Source organism: Mytilus galloprovincialis, chromosome 13 (genome assembly GCF_965363235.1).
Source record: "Mytilus galloprovincialis chromosome 13, xbMytGall1.hap1.1, whole genome shotgun sequence".
Lineage (NCBI taxonomy): Eukaryota > Metazoa > Mollusca > Bivalvia > Mytilida > Mytilidae > Mytilus > Mytilus galloprovincialis.
Genome location: NC_134850.1, coordinates 59,843,724 through 59,868,796, shown reverse-complemented (window position 1 = coordinate 59,868,796; position 25,073 = coordinate 59,843,724). Strand labels below are relative to the sequence as shown.

Sequence of the window (25,073 nt, the reverse complement as noted above, 5' to 3'; positions counted from 1 at the left end):
GACAAAAGAGATGATTTCAGCTTTTCAATTGTGAACTTTCCATTTCTAAGTAGCAATATTCCAGCAGCACCTGCATACGGGGTATATATCTCCTAATTGATACGATATTCCCGTGCTTGCATTTCCTATCATAATTTTTTTAATAAAGGGTTGCGGCTTACAAAGAAGCTTTAAACCAAGAGTTCCAAATGGTGAAATTAAAATCATCCCTTCGTAAATGTTACGCACGCCATCACGAGTTGGTTAACCGATATGGAATAACCGTTTCACAAATGATATCGGATATGTTCCGTGCGTCGTAACTACAATTCCCTTCCCTTTCATGAATGTGACCTACCGAATAACACTATCTACCCGATTTGTTATAACATAAACAATACGATGGGTGTCACATGTGGAGCAGAAGGATCTGCTGATCCTTCCGGAGCACATGAAATCACCCTAGATTTTGGTAGGGTTCGTGTTGCTTATTCTTTAGTTTTCTATTTTGTGTAATGTGTTCTATTGTTTGTCTGTTTGACTTTTTTTTTAGCCAGGCGTTGTCAGTTTATTTTTGATTTGTGAGTTTGACTGTCCCTCTGGTATCTTTCGTCCCTGTTTTATTCTTAAATCTGCTGGACTACTAATGATGGACGTGTCTACCCTATTTTTTATTACCAGCCTCGTTTGCTGACATGAAAGGTCATTGATATGTGCTTTTTTTGTACATCATATGTTTATTAAATATACAATTCAATCAAATCACAAATACAGTTCATCTTCGTCATTAATTTAGCCATCCAAATCGTTTAACACAACCTCTGAAGATTATTGTGTGTTTGCCGAAATGCATATCTGATGTATTAAAGTCTACATATGGTATCGTTGATGAGTTATCAGATAGACAGAGATCATAATTTATAAATCATAATCAGACAATACATAACCTGTTTAATTTTTCGCTGGGTCAGATTGGCAAAGTTGATTGTCACTCCGTTGCAATAAATATGTAATGACATGAAAAGAACAAGAACATGTTGTATTCCATTATTATCAAATCGTTGAGTTGATTTATTAAAAACAAAACATTAATGTGTTTTCACTTAATATAATCTTTTCAAAAAATTATGTATTACAATTGAAACAAATTGTATTATGATATTGATATCTGTTTTAGACATAAACGAGTGTTGGTTAAAAAGAGATAAGTGCGCTCAATATTGTATAAACACGATTGGGTCATTCAGCTGTAAATGCTCCATTGGATACAATTTAGCAAGTGACGGAAAATCATGTAATGGTACGTAGATAGTTTGTTTCCTGTTATGGCAATATATTTAGAATATCTATGATTATTTAACAAAAACATATATTCAAGACAACTATACGTCTAGTGAGTTTGATCATAACAGTAGAAGAACAAGCCTTCTATAAATGGGTCGCTATTGGTACATTGAGGAATACTTTCTACCAATCGATACTCTATAATTTTCACATCATCACTCAAAAAATATATTTTGCATAATTAACCTCCCAAAATGGTTCTTGATAATATAATGAACTTGCTTGAATCGTATTTGGAGTCAGAAGGGTAACACTACTTAATAAGAAAACATTGATAAAAAAAGGTCTGATATAGCATGTATAGTAACTGCATTTGCCTTTTCTTGGTTAGATTGAACCATATGCAGATGATGTAAGAGAGAAAACTAATTGGTAAATATAAAGGTTACTTTATACATGGATATCATTGCATTGACTATTCGTGTATAGTCCTATGTTGTATTAAAAGTTTATAATATTACTTACAATCTCGTCTTGATCTTAATGAATGTCATTTTGAAAAGAATCTAGATGAATGTGTATTGTTTTTGGTTTTTTTTAAGGTTAGAAGAAAATCATTGAAAAATATATTAAGACAGTAGCTTCAAATTGCCTGGCTTGATTGATATGAAACTGATACAGATGAAATACATAGTTAAGGGGGAACACTTTTTTTTGGGGAGAGGGGTCAATAATATTCCAGTTTCTAACAAAAAGATTATTCTAATTTAGTATTTTCGATGGTAAACTTTTATCAAATGTAGCATATTACATGTATTATGCATACATAATCAAAATAGGCCAAAATAGTAAATTTATATAAATACCTACATGCATACTAGTATTTAATCCATTTAAAGAACACACATGTTCATTATAAATTGGGAAGTATTATTCTGCAGTGGAAGCTTATACTAGTTAGTCCTCTTGCATCATTCTTCTATTGCGTTTAACACATGGGGCAAATCAAGCTAGATATCAATGGATTTTACTTACTTTGTTAGACATGTTGGTTGACGCTAGAAAAGCACAATTGCTAACCGTTTTAGATCACGAAATTGTATTACCAACTGAAGTAATCAATAAATATTCATCTTTTCACTTGATTAAAGTTTGTCCATTTGATATTATGTTTTAGATAATAACGAGTGTTCGATAAATAATGGTGGCTGCACTCAGAACTGTTTAAATGTTAATGGATCATACAAATGTTTTTGTAAGGCTGGCTTCTATTTAGCAAGTGATGGTAAATCGTGTGAGGGTACGTATGTAGTCAGTAGTTTTATATTGTATACTTATCTGTGTTGTCTTAGTGTAAAGTATCGATTGTAGTTTTCTAGAAACATCTTTGCAAGAATAATTCAAAAATATAAATGGCTACATTATCTTGTGTTTCCTTTTTTTATAATCAATATAAACAAAATCCGTTTGAGTTAATTTGCGACACATTCATTAATCATCTTTTGTGAACTATTTCTGAACCCGAGGTTTAAAATCAAACTAAGCTCCGTGTTGAAGGCCGTACATTGACATATAATGGTTTACTTTCATAAATTGTTATTTGAATGGAGAGTTGTCTCATTGGCACTCATACCACATCTTCCTATATCTCTGATATCGTTATGGTATTACGATTTAAGGACACATGCTACGATATGATATGTTTGCATGATGGTATCTATTCATGAAATTGGTAAACATTCTTGAAAACAGAACAAGGACTTTTCTGTTATGTTAGAATATATGGATGAAATGTTGCCAGTGATTTTACACAAAAACAGCAAACCGATGAACTTATTTAAAAGTTAACAGTCTAGTAAATCTTTGTTTGATGATTACACTGATTGTGTTGTGGTTATTTGTAAGTACATCAATTGATTTAATATGTTACTTTAAATTTCTCGAATTATATATAAATACTTTGGGTTATATTTAAAGTTTGACAAATACAGGTGAATAGCTAACATCGGGAAATTGTTACAAGTAAAAAATAAATCATGTGAAATTGCCGATATTAGTAATATAATAAGTCAAAACCTAATATAAAATCTGTCATAGATGCAAAGACCTCCGATTGGTTTGCAAGTTTTCTTATCCAAGGCATAGATAACCTTTGCCGTATTTGGCACAATTTTTTTGGAATGTCGGGTCCTCAATGCTCTTCAATTTTTTACAGAAATTAATAACTCTAGGTCATCGAACGGCCTTCAACAATAAGCAAAGCCCATATACCACATAGTCACCTGTAAAAGGCCGCGAAATGACAAACGTAAACCAATTCAAACGAGAAAATTTACGGCCTAATTTAAGTTAAAAAAAATTAACGAAAACAAAAATGAAACACACCAACAGACAACAACCACTGAATGACATGCTCCTGACTAATTAATTAGGACAGGCGCATACATACAGAATGTGGCGAGATCCCAACCCTCCACCTAACGTTGGACAGTAGTGAAACATTACAACATAAGAACGAACTATAAAAATCAGTTGAAAAAAGTTTAACTCATCAGATTGATACAGATAAAAAATACTACATAGAGTGGACGAGGCCAGATACTTTTATATCCCCAGATAACAGAAATACATCACGTACAGATCTTAGAGTATAAGCAGTAACTCACAGATAGTTTAAAGCCACTAATATCTAAGAAAACAATTATGAATATAAGACACATCCAACATAAAATGGAGTGTAAATCCTGCATAAACATGACCTTGTACAAATTATGCCAAGATACAGATATTGACAGATTGTAGATCCACGAATGTGTATATGAGTTTAGTTTGCTTTAAATTTACTAATACAAAAATCAACTTTTATACCAATAGAAAACAATATTCAATGATCTAATTGCAGTGTTGATCGGTAACCTTTTATAATAAGTTTATCTAAAAGATCGATAAGTTCACCATGATCGTTTCTAAATTACAGGACACGGTAAACAACATTTCCATTAAAAAATGGGGATACTTTCCCAATAAGTTTTCTTCAGGTACAACTAAACTTCAAAACCAAATATTCTTTATATTTATTTAAGTAGAGGTTTAAAGTTATTTGTGGCAATGAAATCCCTAGCTTAATGATGTACCAGTAATACATAGATTACGTTCGTTAAAATTAAAAACGTCTCACCAGACACGAGCATAGCGAACTAATTGTGAAATAGAAACAACGTTATATGGTGCCAACGGAACATCACAATTCAAATACGTATCAAAGGTAATAAGATTATAACTGGTGAAATCCTCGTGGAAAAAAAGGTAATTAACAATAGCGAACGAAAAAAATCGCCACTTTTGTCGTAATTTAAGTGTGGACTTTCCCGTTTAAAGCCGAAATATCTAAATCTATACTGGTAAAAATGCCACACATGTGAACATGCGTGACACATGCGTTTCACATGTGTGTCGCACGCATGTGATAGAGACGTTTCATGCCACGCATGTGACACATGTGTGAAAAACGAATGTGATACACATGATATACACATGTGATCATGCGTTTCACATGTGAATCACATGTGTAAGGAAAAACACATGTGATACATGCGTGATTTTTGCATACAAAAGGCATGGTGCCTGTATTAAAAATTTTGCAAAATGTGTGATACGCATGATATACACATATGATCATGTGTTTCACATGTGAATCACATGTGTAAGGAAATACACCTGTGATACATGCGTGATTTCTGCATGATAAAGGCATGGTGCCTGTATTTAATATTTTTCAAAATGTATTCCTATTTGTCCAATTACCATGATCATTGACATGTATCGAAGTTCTAATGTGAATGAAATGGGTTATACATGAGTTTTCCATATATATACACAGGCAAATTTTGTTCAGGTAAATTTCATGTGAGATTCACCTGAAACAAGCTTATACATGAAACTCGCGTTCAATTAATGTGAATTGAGCTCAACTAACATGAAATTCATGTGAAGCTAACCTGAATCGAGCATTCGTATTAATTTTTCTAAAATGAAATGAAGGTGAATTGAGCACCAATCACACAAATTCACAGTATTTGAGCATATTTTAGATTAGTCAATGCTAATCTAGTGCACATTCTATTTTGATATAAATAAATATTCTTATATGTGTTCATACTTCAATTGTATTTTATCTCACAATATCTCCAATGCAAGAGAAAAGATGTAATAAAACAAAGAAGGCAAGCAAATATCCAGGTTACCTTAAGTTCACTCCTAGAATTTTGTTGGTTATGTTCAAGTCGCAATATTTTGTTAAAAAGTGATGTAAGGATTGGTAATTCAATTATAGAATATGTATGCACTGATGAATATTTCATTTTTAATATGTATATATAAGTCATTTTGTGGTTTTCAGACATGAGACAATCCAATCCCATTGTGGAAATTGTCTTACTTGCAAAAGATACCAATGCTTCTTTTAAAATTTTGAAGAAAAAAAGTAGTTTACCCTGCCACATATTCGTGTGCCTATTTTAAGCCAGGGTTTCAGTGGTTGTCTTAAGTCTCATCCTAATAAAAAGCATATCTAAAAAAATTGTGTTAATAGCAGCTCTTTGATTGGTATAGACTCTGGTTAATTAAGTAGATCATGACATTGTTTAGACAACTGTTTATTGTTGAAGACTGTATGTTAGCACCTTAATGCCTTTCATATGTTTTTGTTGTTGTGTAGCTGTCTGATTGATTTATACCTCATTTCGCATTATATTAATAAATTGAAATAGAAAGGTTCTGTTAAATATACTTGATATGCCATATTGAATGCCTTACAGTTATTTACAACTGTTTCCTTCTTATTTCAAAACAAATGTTGACAAACAACAAACATATCTGGCGTATACACTAAATTTAGTCCTGGTATCTATGATGAGTTTTTTTATACCATTAGAAAATTTCAAAGTTTGGCTTTACAATAATATAAAAGTTCTTGTTATTTCAAATATTTATATAAAATTCAGTTTAAAACATGCATTATTCATTTTTAGACTATAATTGTCTTTTTGACACAATAATTTGAATTTGAATTGTCATGATTGTATTACATTCTGAAAGTACTTGTGTTTGAAAAAATATACACAATATTTAATTCCATGTGTTTGAGATTTCTTGAATACATCACTCCCATATCATGTCTTTGTTTAAGAGTTCTCTCCTGCATGTATCTGCTGTAATTGCTATTTGTACCCACGGCTTCCTTCATACATTTGCACTTTTCCTTCTAAGATGTTGCTTGAATGATAAAATCCTGTAATACATTATCAGCCATCAGACTCTTGGAATACAGTTGCTGTAATAAAAAAAATAAGCATAAAATATTGGCTTACCAATCAAGCAAAAATGATAACATAAATTTGATAAGTAATGATTTACCAAACTTACATATATATATATATATATAAATATCGTGTGAACAACTGGAGTGGAGAAATAATAGTTTTTGTTTTTGCTACATGTATTTATCTTGGTTGTTTTTTTCGCTTTTATGTAAATCTGGCCCTTAATTTTCTCTTTGGAATTGTTTTACATCTGTCATTCCAGGACATAGCTTGCTTGATGCTGTATTGGTTTTGCTCATTGTTGAAAGCTGTACATACATGTAAAGTGATCTTTAGTTGCTAACATTCAGTCATTTTGACCTGATGAATAGTTGTCTCATTGGCAATGATACAACATATTTTCCTTTTTTTATATTTTAAATAATAACAAGAATGTGTCCTCAGTACACGAATGCCCCACTTGCACGATCATTTTCTATGTTCAGTGGACCGTGAAATTGGGGTAAACCCTCTAATTTGGCATTAAAATTAAAAAGATCATATCATAGGGAACATGTATACTAAGTTTGAAGTCGATTGTACTTCAACTTCATCAAAAACTACCTCGACCAAAAACTTTAACCTGAAGCTGGACAGACGGACGAACAAACGGACGCACAGACCAGAAAACATAATGCCCCTCTACTATCGTAGGTGGGGCATAAAAACTAACTCTATTCATGCATGTGTACTACACATTACCTGTGTATATAATATGTATGGCATTTGGACCTAAATGGCGACCAATTTAACCAGATACTCTGCAGTGTGCAGCTTTATACGACTGCAGAGGTCGAACCCTGAAGGTTGAGGCAAGTATGGACACAACATTCAAGCTGAATACAGCTCTGAATTTGGATTGTGATTAAATAGTTGACACATCATAGGTTTCTGACACAGAATAAATGTGGTCTAATGAACTTTATTTTTTTTTTTTTTTGCTTTTGAGCAATTTACTTTGCTGTTGAATATTAATCCTCTCTAAGAAAAAATATTTGAAGAAATTTTCTTTATTTTCTTTTTAAATTCTGAAATCTAAAATGAGAAAAAAAATTGACCCCCACCACAATTTTTTTTCCACGTCCCCCTTTCTCTTATTCCAAAAATGATCTCAATTCAAAATTCTAACGGAGTTTGCAACAATAACTACTCATTTAAATAAATCATAAAATATTAAAATATAAAATGTCATACAGTCATGGTTAGAATTAATAGTAACTTCTAAAAAAACAAGAGGCTCTCAAGAGCCTGAATCGCTCACCTGAATTTTTTTGGTTTAATCTCTCATCAATGATTATTTTGGCTTTTCAATTTATTTAAATGTTCTTTGAATCGTCCTATTTTCTTCAAAAGCAAAAAAAAAATCATTTTCTCCTATGTTCTATTTTAGCCATAGGAGCTATGTTTCTTGACATACAAGGAAATGAAATATAAAATTTATACTAGATACTCTGAAACTCTAAAACTCATTTAGCCTAAGTTTGGCTGAAATTGATACAGCAGTTTCAAAGGAGAAGATTTTTTAAAGTAAGTCAACATGATGAACAAATTGTGAAAAAAGTCTTTAAAGGGCAATAACTCCTTAAGAGGTCAATTGACAATTTTGGTCAAATTGACTTATTTGTAGATCTTACTTTGCTTAACATTTTTGCTATTAACAGTTTATCTGTATCTATAATAATATTCAAGACAATGACCAAAAACTGCAAAATTTCCTTAAAATTACCAATTAAGTGGCAGCAAACAAACAATGGTTTGTTTGATTCATCTGAAAGTTCCCATGTCAGATTTGCTCTAAATGCTTTCGTTTTTGAGATATAAGCCAAAAACTGCATTTGACCCCTATGTTCTATTTTCAGTAACGGCGGCCATGTTTTTTGACGGATCAAAAATCGAAGCACACACTTTGAGCAGGATAATCTAAGGAATAATCATGCTAAGTTTCATCCAAATCCACTCAGCAGTTTCAGAGCAGAAGATTTTTTTAAAGTTAGCAAATATGATGAACAAATTGTGAAAAATTGTCATTAAAGGACAATAACCCCTTAAGGGGTCAATTGACAATTTTGGTCATATTAACTTATTTGTAGATCTTACTCTGCTGATCATTTTTGCTGTTTACAGTTTATCTTTATCTATAATAATATTCAAGATAATGACCAAAAACTGCAAAATTTCCTTAAAATTACCAATTAAGTGGCAGCAACCCAACAATGGTTTGTTTGATTCATCTGAAAATTTCAGGGCTGATAGATCTTGACCTAATGAACATTTTTACTCCCATGTCAGATTTGCTCTAAATGCTTTCGTTTTTGAGATATAAGCCAAAAACTGCATTTGACCCCTATGTTCTATTTTAAGTAACGGCGGCCATGTTTTTTGACGGATCAAAAATCGAAGCACACACTTTGTGCAGGATACTCTAAGGAACAATCATGCTAAGTTTCATTCAAATCCATTCAGTGGTTTCAGAGGAGAAGATGTTTGAAAAATTGTTAACGACGACGACGTCGACGACGGACGCCAAGTGATGAGAAAAGCTCACATGGCCTTTTAGGCCAGGTGAGCTAATAAATGGGGAATGTGTCCAAAAGGTGCCCCCGCTAGCATATAAAGTGATAAAGGGACATAACTCAAGAACTGTAAAACTGAAGCTGCCAAAAATTGAACACTGAGTTTAGAGGTAATAAGCATTATATACACATTTCATTAAATTTAGTTGAGACAAACTTAAGTTAAGAGAACAGAAACATAAAAATTCTTCAATTTTTCCACTTGTAAAGGGCATAACCCTAGAATGGTAATCAGAGTGCTTGTAATCACTGAATGGTGAAGATTGCTTTAATTTATCAGTTGGTAGTTAAGTGAATATTGCATTGTATATTGTACATTTTATATAGCCGACAACGTGATACCAATATAAGAACGCAAACATTTTGCGGTCATATAAAAATGGGGACCAAATTAAAAAAAAACTTAATACAGGGTTTGATTCAGCATATTAAAGAACCCCAAGAATTCAAGAATAAAACCCCATTGAAATTAATCTAAAAATAAGCAACTTATACAAAGTATTAGAGAAGTATTGTTTTTGGCCCCTAATTCATAAACAGTTTGTGCCATAACCATAATAACCCCCAAAATCAATTCCAACTTTTTTTTTTTTGGTATGGAACCTTCAAGTCCTTGTGGTACAATTTCAGAAAGATCCATACACTTATACATAAGTAATTGTCTGGAACCTAGGAAAATACTTATTTTGACCCCTTTTGGGCTCCTTGTTCCTAAACTGTTTAGACCATAACCCCAAAATCAATCCCAATCTTCCTTTTGTGGATTCAAACCTTGTATTTAAATTTCATAGAGATAGAGATCCATTTACTTAAACTAAAGTTATTGTACGGAAACTATGTCCAGTGGCAAATATTTTATGTATTCAAAACAAGAACAACTTGTCAATTCATAATATACATTGTATAGGCCAGTCTGACTAGGTAGGTTTGTAATATATACAATGTAAATGCTGATTATTTGAACTTCTGAGTGTGTGTGTATGGAGCAGAAGGGGATCAGGGTAAGGATGCCTTGAAGCATACTTGACATTGGAAAGAGAGAAAAATAAGCAAGTGTACATGTACAATTATACTTGAGAACAGAGTGCATCAAATTATTTATATATTTACTGCAATTCTGCAGATGAACATACTTTGATATCAGTTCTTTTTGCAGGACATTAACACCTACATGTACGGTACATGTCACCAGTGGTTTTAATACTGTACTTTCCATTCTTTTGGTAACAAGCTAAAATTGTATAAAATCTAAATTATTTAATCAAGAAGTCCATGAAGTCCAGACAAAAACTAGATGTAGTATGAACATATTGAACTTATGCTCACTAATTTATACCTTTGCAGAACTATATGTACTTTTACTTTTGAGTGAATGCAAATTAAAGAACATGTAAGCAAACAACAGAAAGAAGATCAACAGCTTAGCTAATAAATATATGTACAGTATGAACTTTCTGGTTTTAATTTATCTATTCTGCTGTATACAGTTAAAAAATCCTTCTAGGCATTAATTACTGTCAGATGTTTATTAGATCTTGTTTTGCTGTTTTAAGTTAATAGGCAAAAATGTTAAAATACACCATTTTGATATAGAAAGACTAAACTCGTGAACATTAGAGCTGGTAGAAGTTTCTATAATTTTGATATTATTTGTCTCACTGGTAGTACACTACACTGTAAAAATCTTTTTGAAAAAGAGCAGGTGCAATTTTTTTAATTTGAATTTAATGCACTACGAAAGAACTGTGTTCTCGGGCCTGTTGTCATTTGTGTTATAATCCGTACTTCAGGCATTTAACAAAAGAACAACCTTTCAATCTACATGTATCTTGCCAATGTGTGAATAAATTTACTTACAAAAAACACGTCTTGTGTGTGTTTTTGTTAGATGCATTTCTTTTTTGTATACTGTATAGATCTGGTGAGTTAAGCCCTTTTCACATCAATATACATGTACCAGGTTAGGTGGGTTTGGCACCACAAACTGCTAGCTATATAGTCTAGCCCCCATCACATCCTTCAATTAGTATGTGCCTGTCCAATGTCAGAAGCCTGTAATTCAGTTTGAATTGTTTTACAAATTTTTCGTTTTCATTTAGGGTCTTTTTATATACCAGACTACTGTAAATTCAGAAATTATTGTGAGGTTTTTATTAGCATGATTATTGCTAAAAATTTGTAAGGGTTCCGTGGAACCCAGTGTCTCGCCTACTTTTGCTGTAAATTGCAGGATCAACATAAATGAGGGAAAAAATCAATAAAAATATTCCGCTTGATACCATGTTTGGATTGTAGGAAGCTTCTGTCCAAATTTGGTAAAAAATCCTGGATATTTATGAATCTAATAAATGTTTTAAAAACTTTAACTGCAGACTGGATGTAATGTTAACTGGAAGAAAAACTAAGTCCATTTATAAGTAAAATAAAGATACACAGGTACAAAATATTAACAAAATTTCCTTCTAGATACTAGCTTTTGATCATAAACAAGCTTATGTCTTAGTTTGGTACAAATAAAAAATAGTATAAGAAAGTTATCAAAATTGTAAAAAATTTAACCAGAGTGAATGTGTTGTTTCCTGGCAGAAAAAAAGTCCATTTAAAGTAAAATATGGAAAAAATGGATTTGTCATTTTACAAAATTTACTTCTGGATACTATCTTATGATCATAAACAAGCTTCTGTCCAAGTTTGGTACAAACCAAGGATAGTTTAAGAGAGTTATTAAAATTTAAAAAAAACTACAACCACAGAGTGATGTAATGTTTTCCCGCAGAAAAACTAAGTGCATTTATAAGTAAAATACGGAAAAAATGAAATTTTATTTTCACAAAATTTACTTCTGGATACTGTCTTATGATCATAAATAAGCTTCTGTCCAAGTTTGGTAGAAATCCAGGATAGTTTAAGAAAGTTATTTAAATTTTAAAAACTTTAATAACAGAGTGTATGTAATGTTTTCCCGCAGAAAAACTAAATCCATTTATCATGTTTATAAGTAAAATACGGAAAAAATGGAATTTTATTTTCACAAAATTTACTTCTGGATACTATCTTATGATCATAAACAAGCTTCTGTCCAAGTTTGGTAGAAATCCAGTATGGTTTAAGAAAGTTATTAAAATTATTATGTATAATGTATGGGCTTTGCTGATTGTTAAAGGATGTATGGTGACCTATAGTTGTTAACTTTGATGTCATTTGATCTCTGATGGAGAGTTGTCTTTTCTCATTAGTGTAAACAATTTTTTTTTTTGAAATAATTAGGTAATTTAAACATTACAATATAAGACACTTTTATTAGTACAAATGTATTAGGATTGGAAAACAAGTGAATTTTCACTTAAAATTACAAATTCCTCTCTTTTCTTATTGGCAATCATACTACATTTTCTTATTTTTATATTTACATTACCTTTCATCTTCTTGAGCGGTCCACTTCCTCAGTACAACAAGGGGGTCCTAAAAGGATGATTTTTAGTTGGCTAAAAAACCTATAAGATATATTATGATACAATTAACAGGTTTCTTTGCAATTATCTGGCAAATCACTAAAAAAATCAAGCATATATAAGAGTAGTTAAATAAATGTATTCTGTAATAAATACATACATTTCCCAAGTTGACAAGGCAAAACTAAGGAGGGAGCCGCAATATTGAATTGATTGGATCAACAAAGGTTCGATTTACTACAAGGTTGTCATTAATAGAACAACACCATCTCCAATTCACTGTTTTACAGTGATTTTATCCAAATTTGAATCGAAGAGGCAACTTATTAACCTCCAATTTGTAAGTTTTCATTTGTATGAAGTCATATTTAGCCATGACGTCTTTGCGCGAAAATCATTCATGAAGTTTCACAGATTTTTTTTGTATGTCAAATTTATACATTTTTTAAAACTCCATCGTATTATATCTTTTTGTTATCATGGTTATGAATTAGAATCGGAATACCAGTACTGTAGTTGAAGAGTTGTCACCGTGAATTGTGGATTTGACAGTTGCAAAGCAGTTTTACTGGTGACAGTCACATTTTTTTTTAAATCTGGGTAGATAAGTTTTCATTTTTTAAAGTAGGGCAAGTTGGCAGACCTTTATAACATATATATAAAATTTTTAAAATCCCACCTGCGATTTCTCAATGATATTTTTACAGTGTGCTGTACTACTTTTGGGACAAATTATATCAAAATTATAAAAAAACTTCATCGGCTCTAACTCTAAATATGGACAATTTTATATATAGGGCGTCTTGAAATCTTTTGACAGCTTATGAGGTACTAATTTTTAACCTTTTTCAGCTGGACCAAACTTTATTTTCCTAAAAAAAATTAGGGACCCAAATTTTTTTACACTATAAATTAATTTCACTATATGTCTCTGTTATGGCATAGTAGCCTACATCTTATATTTTTTACACAATTCATATAGTTCTATAAAAGAAAAGCAGAAGTTTTAGAAGCCCACTCCAAATTTAGGGGAAAATGGGCTAATTTCAAACCTGGATATTTAACTGGATTTGATCCAAAGTTGCATATAAAGTGGGGTGAGTTGGTAAGGTAGTTCCCACTTGGATTTTCAAGGGTTTAGGGGGGGCTATGATGAAAATGTTATCCTGCATTGTCGTTACTCTTTTTTTTTGGGGGGGGGGGGCTATGATGAAAATGTTATCTGCATTGTCGTTACTCTTTTTTTTGGGGGGGGGGGGTCCCTGGCTTTTAGATTTTTACTCAAAACTCGTCCTCTATATTTCAATTTCATACGACCCCCAACCATCAAATGATAGATGAATGAGACTGAGCTCCCTAAAAATGAGTGGAGCAATTTAAAAAACAGGCCGTGTTGTTAAAAAAAAGTGGGGCGTTTGGCGTTTTACCAGTGGGGCTAGTCCAAATAATTATGACGTCTTGAAAGGCTATTATAATTTTTTTCTTTGACGCCTTACATCGATGTAAGGCGTCAAAGAAAAAAATTATAATAGCCTTTCAAGACGTCATAGAGTGGGGTGCTCATTTTCGCCATATCTTTCCATGTTTTCTACAATTTATGTTTAGGTCTATATGTTTTTGAAGTAAACTGATATTTCTATATGAAGATAACTTCAAATGCAAAATATTCTTAAGCTTGAAAACGTGTTTGTTTGAAAATAATCATCTGAAAAGTTAGATTAAAGAGTGTCTGAATTTGCCTGATGTTTTGTCAATGGGGGACACATATTCGCCGTTTTTATATATCTATTTAAACCCAAAAAACTACAGCTTTAAACAATATTTTACAAGTCAATTTCATTAAAGATGGCAATAGCAGACATTTTAAAGGTGTACAGAACTGAAATTTAGGGCAATCCGTCAAAGATTTATTAAGAAATACTTCTTTCAAATTGTGTTTTTCATTCAGGAAATTGGCAGAAAATCGTTGCCCGTTTTTTGGTCCATTGCGGTAAGTGCCGCAATTTTGTCGTAGTTTAAAAAATAATCATATTTGTTTAAAAAAATTTAAGTTACCGGCATATTTCTTCCATTTCAGCCATCTTTTGAAGTATTTACACCTCAAAATTATAAAACGGCGAAATTGTGTCCCCGGCGAATATGCGCACCCCACTCTATATAATTATTTGGACTACAGTGGGGCGAGCTTTATACTTGCTTCCGTTTTTGTCAATTTTTCACTGATTTTCGGGGTTTACATGCATGACGTGGATAAAGTGACTATATATTTTTTCATGAAAGTATAAAACTAGTCTAACATCGTCCTAAAAATGTGCATGATTATATTTACCTTTCATTGGACAAGTACAAAAAAGTTATCCGGATACATTTTTGTTGCGATGACTTTTTTAAATGTATGTTTCGTTCTCCGGTTTCTTCCAGTTAATCAAACTCCGGACAGTGATCGTTTCCGTTCCGGAACTGTTTTCCTTTACTCCATCAATGTATTGTACGGTAAGCGGAAGAAGGGATCCCGTAGACCGCCCTACGTCACGATTCATGAATTATGCATATTCTATTTATAGGCTATTTTTAAACGATTCGGAAAATACTAATGCTAAAAATAGAATTTTCTTAACATGTAAAACTATCTTAAAAAAACGATGCAAAATCATTAACTTTCATGGAGAGTGGTAGAGGGTTATTTTCGTGGTACGTGATTGGGTTTTTTTATTTCACGTTCAACGTGTTTTTACTTTTTTATTTTACGTTCAGTCGTGCAAAACAGCGAGGTGTTCAACATGTTCTGCTTATGTAAATTTTATACGTGCTTCGATCGTGATTCAAATGCTTATTTTGCAAGCTTAGTATTTTTCAAAAAAAAAAAACACTAGACAGGGATCGTGACGTCAACATGGACAAGAACAAAATTGATATAATTTTGTTTCCGTGATGAAATGATAAGGCGGTAAGACCAATGATGTTGTTCCTTTATTTGCATTTTTAAAGTTCAGAATATCTTTATATATCTTTATATACTTTTTTAAAATCTGTAAATTATTTATATCATAAATGTGTACACACTAAATAGGGAATATTAAGTAAAACAGAGAGTTCATATATACAAGAGGACAGTGACTCAGTCACAAAAGGTTCACCTTAAAGTCTTTATTTTTCGTGCAACGTTCATGACAGAAATTATTTCACGTTCAACGTGAAATGGTGTCTTAAATAGGGAAATGTTCCGCATTACAGTAGCATATATCATTGTGCCCTCATTAAGCAAATACATATTCCTTTTTAAGATATATATGATATTTCACATATATATGACACACAGTAGTGGTGCCTTAATTATGTTGTAAAGACTTGCAAATGTCCCATGCACGTGATCCCATGGCTTTGAATATACTATGGAGTTAATAATATTTTTATTATTTGCTTAATAGAGTACTTTGATGTAGGCAAATTGAAAAAAACATGTAGCTAACACGTTCTTAGAAACGAGACATTACCTTTACGGGGTGTGAGGGGGTGGGGTTGGGGGTGCTGGTCTTCGTTTCCCCTGTTATTTGTTTATAATGAAGCTACATGTTCTATCAGGGCGTTCTACGGTATCTTCTGGGCGGTCTAAATGATCCCCTGTTGTCTGAACCTTATATTTCTAGTTATAGAACGTTCTTTAGGATCTCCTATATTGTTTGTTTATCATGTATATAGCAAAGGACGTTCTACAGGATCCCCTGTTGTCTGAACATTATATATAAACTATAGAACGTTCTATAGGATACTCTGTTGTTTGTTTTTGAAGTATCTAATAGAGGAATTTTTACAGGATCCCTTGGTCGGTCTGTGTGATCCCCTGCTTTCTCAACATTATGTATCTACTACAAGACGTTCTAAAGTATCCCCCGTTGTTTGTTTTTCAAGTATATACTATAGGGCGTTCTACACGATCCCCTGGTCGGTCTACGGGATCCCCTGTTTTCTCAACATAATATCTATATCTACTATAAGACGTTCTATAGGATCCCCTATTGTTTGTTAATCAAGTATATACTAAAGGGCGTTCTACAGGATCCCCTGGGCGGTCTTCATGATCCCTTGTTGTCTGAACATTATATATCTACTAAAGGTCGTTCTATAAGACCCCCTGTTGATTGTTTTTCATGTTTATACTATAGGGCGTTCTACAGGATCCCCTGGGCGGTTTACAGGATCCCCTGTTGTCTTTACATTATATATCTACTATAAGACGTTCTATAGGATCCCTATATTGTTTGTTTATTATTTATATACTAAAGGGCGTTCTACTGGATCCCCTTGGCGGTCTACAGGATCCCCTGTTTTCTCAACATAATAAATCTACTATAAGACGTTCTATAGGATCCCCTATTGTTTGTTAATCGTGTATATACTAAAGGGCGTTCTAAAGGATCCCTTGGGCGGTCTAAAGGATACCCTGTTGTTTTTACATTATATATGTACTAAATGGCGTTCTATAAGACCCCCTGTTGATTGTTTTTCATGTTTATACTATAGGGCTTTCTATATGATGCCTTGGGCGGTCTGCGGGAAACTTTGGGTGGTCTGCAGGATTCTCTGTTTTTCAACATGATATATGTACTATACGTTCTATAAGACCCCCTGTTGATTGTTTTTTCATGTTTATACTATAGGACGTTCTAAAGGATCACCTGTTTTCTCAACATTATTTATCTACTATAAGACGTTCTATAGGATCCCATGTTTGTTAATCATTTATATACTAAAGGGCGTTCAATGGGATCCCCTAGGCAGTCTACAGGATCCCCTTTTGTCTTTACATTATATATTTACTATAGAACATTCTACAGGATCCCCTGTTGTTTGTTTATCATGTATATACTAAAGGGCGTTCTACAGGATACCATGGGCGGTCTACAGGATCCCCTGTTGTCTTTACATTATATATCTACTATAGGACGTTCTATAGGATCCCTATATTGTTTGTTTATTATTTATATACTAAAGGGCATTCTACTGGATCCCCTTGGCGGTCTACAGGATGCCCTGTTGATTGTTTTTTTATGTTTATATTATAGGGCTTTCTACAGGATTCACTGGGCGGTCTAGAGGATCCCCATTTGTTTAAAAATATATATCTACTATAAGACGTTCTAAAGTATCCCCCGTTGTTTGTTTTTCATTTATATACTATAGGGCGTTCAATAGGATCCCCTAGGCAGTCTACAGGATCCCCTTTTGTCTTTACATTATATATTTACTATAGAACATTCTACAGGATCCCCTGTTGTTTGTTTATCATGTATATACTAAAGGGCGTTCTACAGGATACCATGGGCGGTTTACAGGATCCCCTGTTGTCTTTACATTATATATCTACTATAAGACGTTCTATAGGATCCCTATATTGTTTGTTTATTATTTATATACTAAAGGGCGCTCTACTGGATCCCCTTGGCGGTCTACAGGATCCCCTGTTTTCGCAACATAATAAATCTACTATAAGACGTTCTATAGGATCCCCTATTGTTTGTTAATCATGTATATACTAAAGGGCGTTCTAAAGGATCCCTTGGGCGGTCTAAAGGATACCCTGTTGTTTTTACATTACTAGTATATATGTACTAAATGGCGTTCTATAAGATTGTTTTTCATGTTTATACTATAGGGCTTTCTATATGATGCCTTGGGCGGTCTGCGGGAAACTTTGGGTGGTCTGCAGGATTCTCTGTTTTTCAACATGATATATGTACTATACGTTCTATAAGACCCCCTGTTGATTGTTTTTTCATGTTTATACTATAGGACGTTCTAAAGGATCACCTGTTTTCTCAACATTATTTATCTACTATAAGACGTTCTATAGGATCCCATGTTTGTTAATCATTTATATACTAAAGGGCGTTCAATAGGATCCCCTAGGCAGTCTACAGGATCCCCTTTTGTCTTTACATTATATATTTACTATAGAACATTCTTCAGGATCCCCTGTTGTTTGTTTATCATGTATATACTAAAGGGCGTTCTACAGGATACCATGGGCGGTCTACAGGATCCCCTGTTGTCTTTACATTATATATCTACTATAGGACGTTCTATAGGATCCCTATATTGTTTGTTTATTATTTATATACTAAAGGGCGATCTACTGGATCCCCTTGGCGGTCTACAGGATGCCCTGTTGATTGTTTCTTTATGTTTATATTATAGGGCTTTCTACAGGATTCACTGGGCGGTCTAGAGGATCCCCATTTGTTTAAAAATATATATCTACTATAAGACGTTCTAAAGTATCCCCCGTTGTTTGTTTTTCATTTATATACTATAGGGCGTTCTACAGGATCCCCTGGGTGGTCTACAGGATCCCCTGTTTTCTCAACATAATAAATCTACTATAAGACGTTCTATAGGATCCCCTATTGTTTGTTAATCATGTATATACTAAAGGGCGTTCTAAAGGATCCCTTGGGTGGTCTAAAGGATACCCTGTTGTCTTTACATTATATATGTACTAAATGGCGTTCTATAAGACCCCCTGTTGATTGTTTTTCATGTTTATACCATAGGGTTTTTATATGATCCCTTGGGCGGTCTGCGGGAAACTTTGGGTGGTCTGCAGGAATCTCTGTTTTTCAACATGATATATGTATTATACGTTCTATAAGACCCCTGTTGATTGTTTTTTCATGTTTATACTATAAGACGTTCTATAGGATCCCATGTTGTTTGTTAATCATTTATATACTAAAGGGCGTTCAATAGGATCCCCTAGGCAGTCTACAGGATCCCCTTTTGTCTGAACATTATATATTTACTATAGAACATTCTACAGGATCCTCTGTTGTTTGTTTATCATGTATATACTAAAGGGCGTTCTACAGGATACCATGGGCGGTCTACAGGATCCCCTGTTGTCTTTACATTATATATCTACTATAGGACGATCTATAGGATCCCTATACTGTTTGTTTATTATTTATATACTAGAGGGCGTTCTACTGGATCCCCTGGGCGGTCTACAGGATCCCCTGTTTTCTCAACATAATATATCTACTATAACACGTTTTATAGGATCCCCTATTGTTTGTTAATCATGTATATACTAAAGGGCGTTCTACAGGATCCCCTGGGCGGTCTTCAGGATCCCCTGTTGTCTTTACATTATATATGTACTAAATGGCGTTGTACATATAAGACCCCCTGTTGATTGTTTTTCATGTTTATACTATAGGGCTTTCTATATGATCCCTTGGGCGGTCTGCGGGAAACTTTGGGTGGTCTGCAGGAATCTCTGTTTTTTAACATGATATATGTACTATACGTTCTATAAGACCCCTGTTGATTGTTTTTTCATGTTTATACTATAAGACGTTCTATAGGATCCCATGTTGTTTGTTAATCATTTATATACTAAAGGGCGTTCAATAGGATCCCCTATGCAGTCTTACATGATCCCCTTTTGTCTGAACATTATATATTTACTATAGAACATTGTACAGGATCCCCTGTTGTTTGTTTATCATGTATATACTAAAGGGCGTTCTACAGGATACCATGGGCGGTCTACAGGATCCCCTGTTGTCTTTACATTATATATCTACTATAGGACGTTCTATAGGATCCCTATATTGTTTGTTTATTATTTATATACTAGAGGGCGTTCTACTGGATCCCCTGGGCGGTCTACAGGATCCCCTGTTTTCTCAACATAATATATCTACTATAACACGTTTTATAGGATCCCTTATTGTTTGTTAATCAAGTATATACTACAGGGCGTTCTACAGGATCACCTGGGCGGTCTTCAGGATCCCCTGTTGTCTTTACATTATATATGTACTACATGGCGTTGTACATATAAGACCCCCTGTTGATTGTTTTTCATGTTTATACTATAGGGCTTTCTATATGATTCCTTTGGGCGATCTGCAGGAATCTTTGTTTTTCAACATAATATATGTACTATAGGACGTTCTGTTGATTGTTTTTCATGTTTATACTAAAGGGCGTTCTACAGGATACCATGGGCGGTCTACAGGATCCCTTGTTGTTTTTAAATTATATATCTACTATAGGACGTTCTATAGGATCCCTACATGGTTTGTTTATTATTTATATACTAAAAGACGTTCTATCGGATCCTCTGGACGGTCTACAGGATGCCCTATTGATTGTTCTTTTATGTTTATACTATAGGGCGTTCTAAGGATCCACTAGGCAGTCTACAGGATCCCCATTCGTTTAAAAATATATATCTACTATAAGACGTTCTAAAGTATCCCCTGTTGTTTGTTTTTAATTTATGAACTATAGGGCGTTCTACAGGATCCCCTGGTCGGTCTACAGGATCCCCTGTTTTTGCAACATAACATATCTACTATAAGACGTTCTATAGGATCCCCTATTGTTTGTTAATCAAGTATATACTAAACGGTGTTTTACAGGATCCCCTGGGCGGTCTTCAGGATCCCTTGTTGTCTGAACATCATATATCTACTAAAGGACGTTCTATAAGACCCCCCTGTTGATTGTTTTTCATGTTTATACATTAGGGATTTCAATATGATCCCTTGGGCGGTCTGCAGGAAACTTTGGGCGGTCTGCAGGAATCTTTGTTTTTCAACATAATATATGTACTATAGGACGTTCTGTTGATTGTTTTTCATGTTTATACTAAAGGGCGTTCTACAGGATACCATGGGCGGTCTAAATGATCCCCTGTTGTATTTACATTATTTATCTACTATAGGACGTTCTATAGGATCCCTATATTGTTTGTTTATTATTTATATACTAAAGGGCGTTCTATCGGATCCCCTGGGCGGTTTACAGGATGCCCTGTTGATTGTTTTTTTTATGTTTATACTATAGGGCGTTCTACAGGATCCACTGGGCGGTCTACAGGATCCCCGTTTGTTTAAAAATATACATCTATTATAAGACGTTCTAAAGTATCCCCTGTTGTTTGTTTTTAATTTATATACTATAGGGCGTTCTACAGGATCCCCTGGTCGGTCTACGGCTCCCCTGTTTTCTCAATATAATATATCTACTATAAGACGTTCGATATGATCCCTTATTGTTTGTAAATCAAGTATATACTAAAGGGCGTTCTACAGGATCCCCTGGGCGGTCTTCAGGATCCCTTGTTGTCTTAACATTATATATCTACTAAAGGACGTTCTATAAGACCCCCTGTTGATTGTTTTTCATGTTTATACTATAGGGCTTTCTATATGATCCCTAAGGCGGTCTGCAGGAAACTTTGGGCGGTCTGCAGGAAAATTTGTTTTCCAACATAATATATGTACTATAGGACGTTCTGTTGATTGTTTTTTATGTTTATACTAAAGGGCGTTCTACAGGATACCATGGGCGGTCTACAGGATCCCCTGTTGTATTTACATTATATATCTACTATAGGACGTTCTATAGGATCCCTATATTGTTTGTTTATTATTTATATACTAAAGGGCGTTCTACCGGATCCCCTGGGCGGTCTACAGGATGCCCTATTGATTTTTTTTTATGTTTATACTATAGGGCGTTCTAAGGAACCACTAGGCGGTCTACAGGATCCCCATTTGTTTAAAAATATATATCTGCTATAAGACGTTCTAAAGTATCCCCTGTTGTATGTTTTTAATTTATGTACTATAGGGCGTTCTACAGGATCCCCTGGGCGGTCTACAGGATTCCCTGTTTTCGCAACATAACATATCTACTATAAGACGTTCTATAGGATCCCCTCTTGTTTGTTAATCAAGTATATACTAAAGGGCGTTCTACAGGATCCCCTGGGTGGTCTTCAGGATCCCGTGTTGTCTTTACATTATATATGTACTAAATGGCGTTGTATATATAAGACCCCCTGTTGATTTATACAATAGGGATTTCAATATGATCCCTTGGGCGGTCTGCAGGAATCTTTGTTTTTTTAACATAATATATGTACTATAGGACGTTCTGTTGATTGTTTTTCATGTTTATACTAAAGGGCGTTGTACAGGATACCATGGGCGGTCCACATGATCCCCTGTTGTATTTACATTATATATCTACTATAGGACGTTCTATAGGATCCCTATATTGTTTGTTTATTATTTATATACTAAAGGGCGTTTTACCGGATCCCCTGGGCGGTCTACAGGATGCCCTGTTGATTGTTTGTTTTTATGTTTATACTATCGGGCGTTCTACAGGATACTCGGAGCGGTCTACAGAATCCCCTTTTGTTAAAAAAATATATGCATCTGAGATAGGAAATTCAATAGGTTCCCCTGTTCTTTGTTTATTATGTATATATTATAGGGCGTTTATGATCCCTTGGGTGGTCTGCAGGATCCCCTGTTTTGTCAACATTATATATCTATCATAGGACGTTCTATAGGATCCCCTGTTGATTGTTTTTCATGTTTATACTATAGGGCGTTCTACAGGATCTCCTGTTGTCTGAGCATTATATATTCTTCAGGATTCCCTGTTTGATTTGTATGCATCTAGGATAGGACCTTCTATAGGTTCCTCTGTTTTTTTAAACATGTATCTACTTTACGTATATACTAGAGGGCGTTTTATAGGATCCCCTGTTGTTTAATAGTCGTGTATCTGCATGCTGTAGGGCGTTCTATAAGATCTCCGGGGCGGTCTATAGAATCACCTGCTGTTTGTTCATTATGTTTCTAGTATAAGACGTTCTTTAAGATCCTCTGGACCGTCTATATGTTCCCCTGTTGGTTGTTCATCATGCATCAATAACAGGGCGTTCTATAGGATCCCTTGTTGTTTAATAATTGTGCATCTGCTATAGGGCTTTCTATATGATCTCCGGTCGGCCTATAAGATCCCCTATTGTTTTATAATCGTGAATCTGCTATAGGGCGTTCTATAGAATCCTTGGGTCGTTCTAAAGGACCCCCTTTTGTTTGTTCACCATGTATTTTCTAGATGGTGTTCGATATAATCCAAAGGTCGATCTAAGGGAGCCCCTGTTGTTTGTTCATCATGTATCTATTAGAGGGCATTATATAGGATCCCCGGGACTGTCTATAGGATCCCGTTGTTGTTTTTTTTTATCATGTATCTACTAGAGAACGTTCTATATGATCCCCTGTTGGGTCTATATGATCACTTCTTGTTTAATAATCGTGTGGCTGCTATACGGTGTTATATAGGATCCCGGGGCGGTCTATAGGATCCCCTGGTTAATTTTTTCATTATGTTTCGAGTATAATGCGTTCTATAAGATTCTCTTGACCGTTAATAAGTTCCCCTGTTCGTTGTGCATCATGTATCCACAACAGGACGTTTTATATGATCCCCTGGGCGGTCTATAGGATCCCCTATTGTTTAATATTTGTGTATCTGCTAGAATTATCCACTTGAAGGTGTCCTATTTAGGATCCCCTATTGTTGAATAATCGTGTATCTGCTATAGGGCGTTCTATAGGATCCCCGGGGCGGTCTATAGGATCCCCTGTTGGTTGTTCATCATGTACCTATAATAGGGCGTTCTATAGGATTCCCTTGGTGCTCTATATGATCCCGTATTGTTAAATAATCGTGCATCTGCTATAGGGCGTTCTTTAAGATCCCCGGGTCGGTCCATAAAATCTCTAGGTCGGTGTATAGGAGCCCTGTTGTTTGTTCATAATGTATCTATTGGAGGGCATTCTACAGGATCCCCTGTGCGGTCTGTAGGATTCCCTGTGGTTTAATAATTGTGTATCTGCTATAGGGTGTTCTATAGGATCCCGTTGTTTGGTAATCACGTATCTACTAGGGAGCGTTCTATGGGATCCCCTGTTGGGTCTATAGGATCACCTGTTGTGCAATATTTGTGTATCTGCTATAGGGCGTTCTATAGGATTCCCAGGGAGGTCTATATGATCTCTTGTTCGTTGTTCATGTATCTATAACAGGGTGTTCTATACGATACCCTGGGCGGTTTATAGGATCCCCGGGTCGGTCTTAGGATCCCCTCTTGTTTAATAATCGTGCATCTGCTATAGGACGTTATTTGTTATCCCTTTCAAAGGGGGCATATTGTCATTGTTCGTTTCTTTTTTTTTCATTTCGTTTATAGTATATCTTCTTAAGTGTATAATATATCTTATTGAATTAATAAGATATCTTATAAAGTATATATATATAAGCTATCTTTTAAAGTTGATAAGATATCTTATAAAGAGTAAATTATATAAAATATCTTATATATTATATATTATATGAGATATCTTGTATAGTATATTAGATATCTCATATATTATATATGAGAGAGAGATTTTATATATCATTTGAAATATCTGATATATTATATGAGCTATCTTGAAGTTAGAATAAATAGTAAAACGGCTTGCCATATATACTCATTGAATCTATTATCATTAATAGACAGTACATCATCAATATATCGGAAAGGGATATTAAAAGACGGGTCA

The 25,073-nt window shown here is 34.1% G+C and overlaps 1 long non-coding RNA gene across 1 annotated transcript; it reads right to left on the bottom strand.

Moving 5' to 3' along the window:
• Positions 1-6,232: 6,232 nt before the first annotated feature.
• LOC143057076 (uncharacterized) lies at positions 6,233-15,075 on the bottom strand. The gene is made up of 4 exons (XR_012972622.1): positions 14,978-15,075; positions 12,612-12,690; positions 10,330-10,427; positions 6,233-6,595 (listed from the first exon to the last, which is right to left on the bottom strand). It is a non-coding gene; the product is annotated as an uncharacterized LOC143057076 (long non-coding RNA).
• Between the last annotated feature and the right edge of the window lie 9,998 nt (positions 15,076-25,073).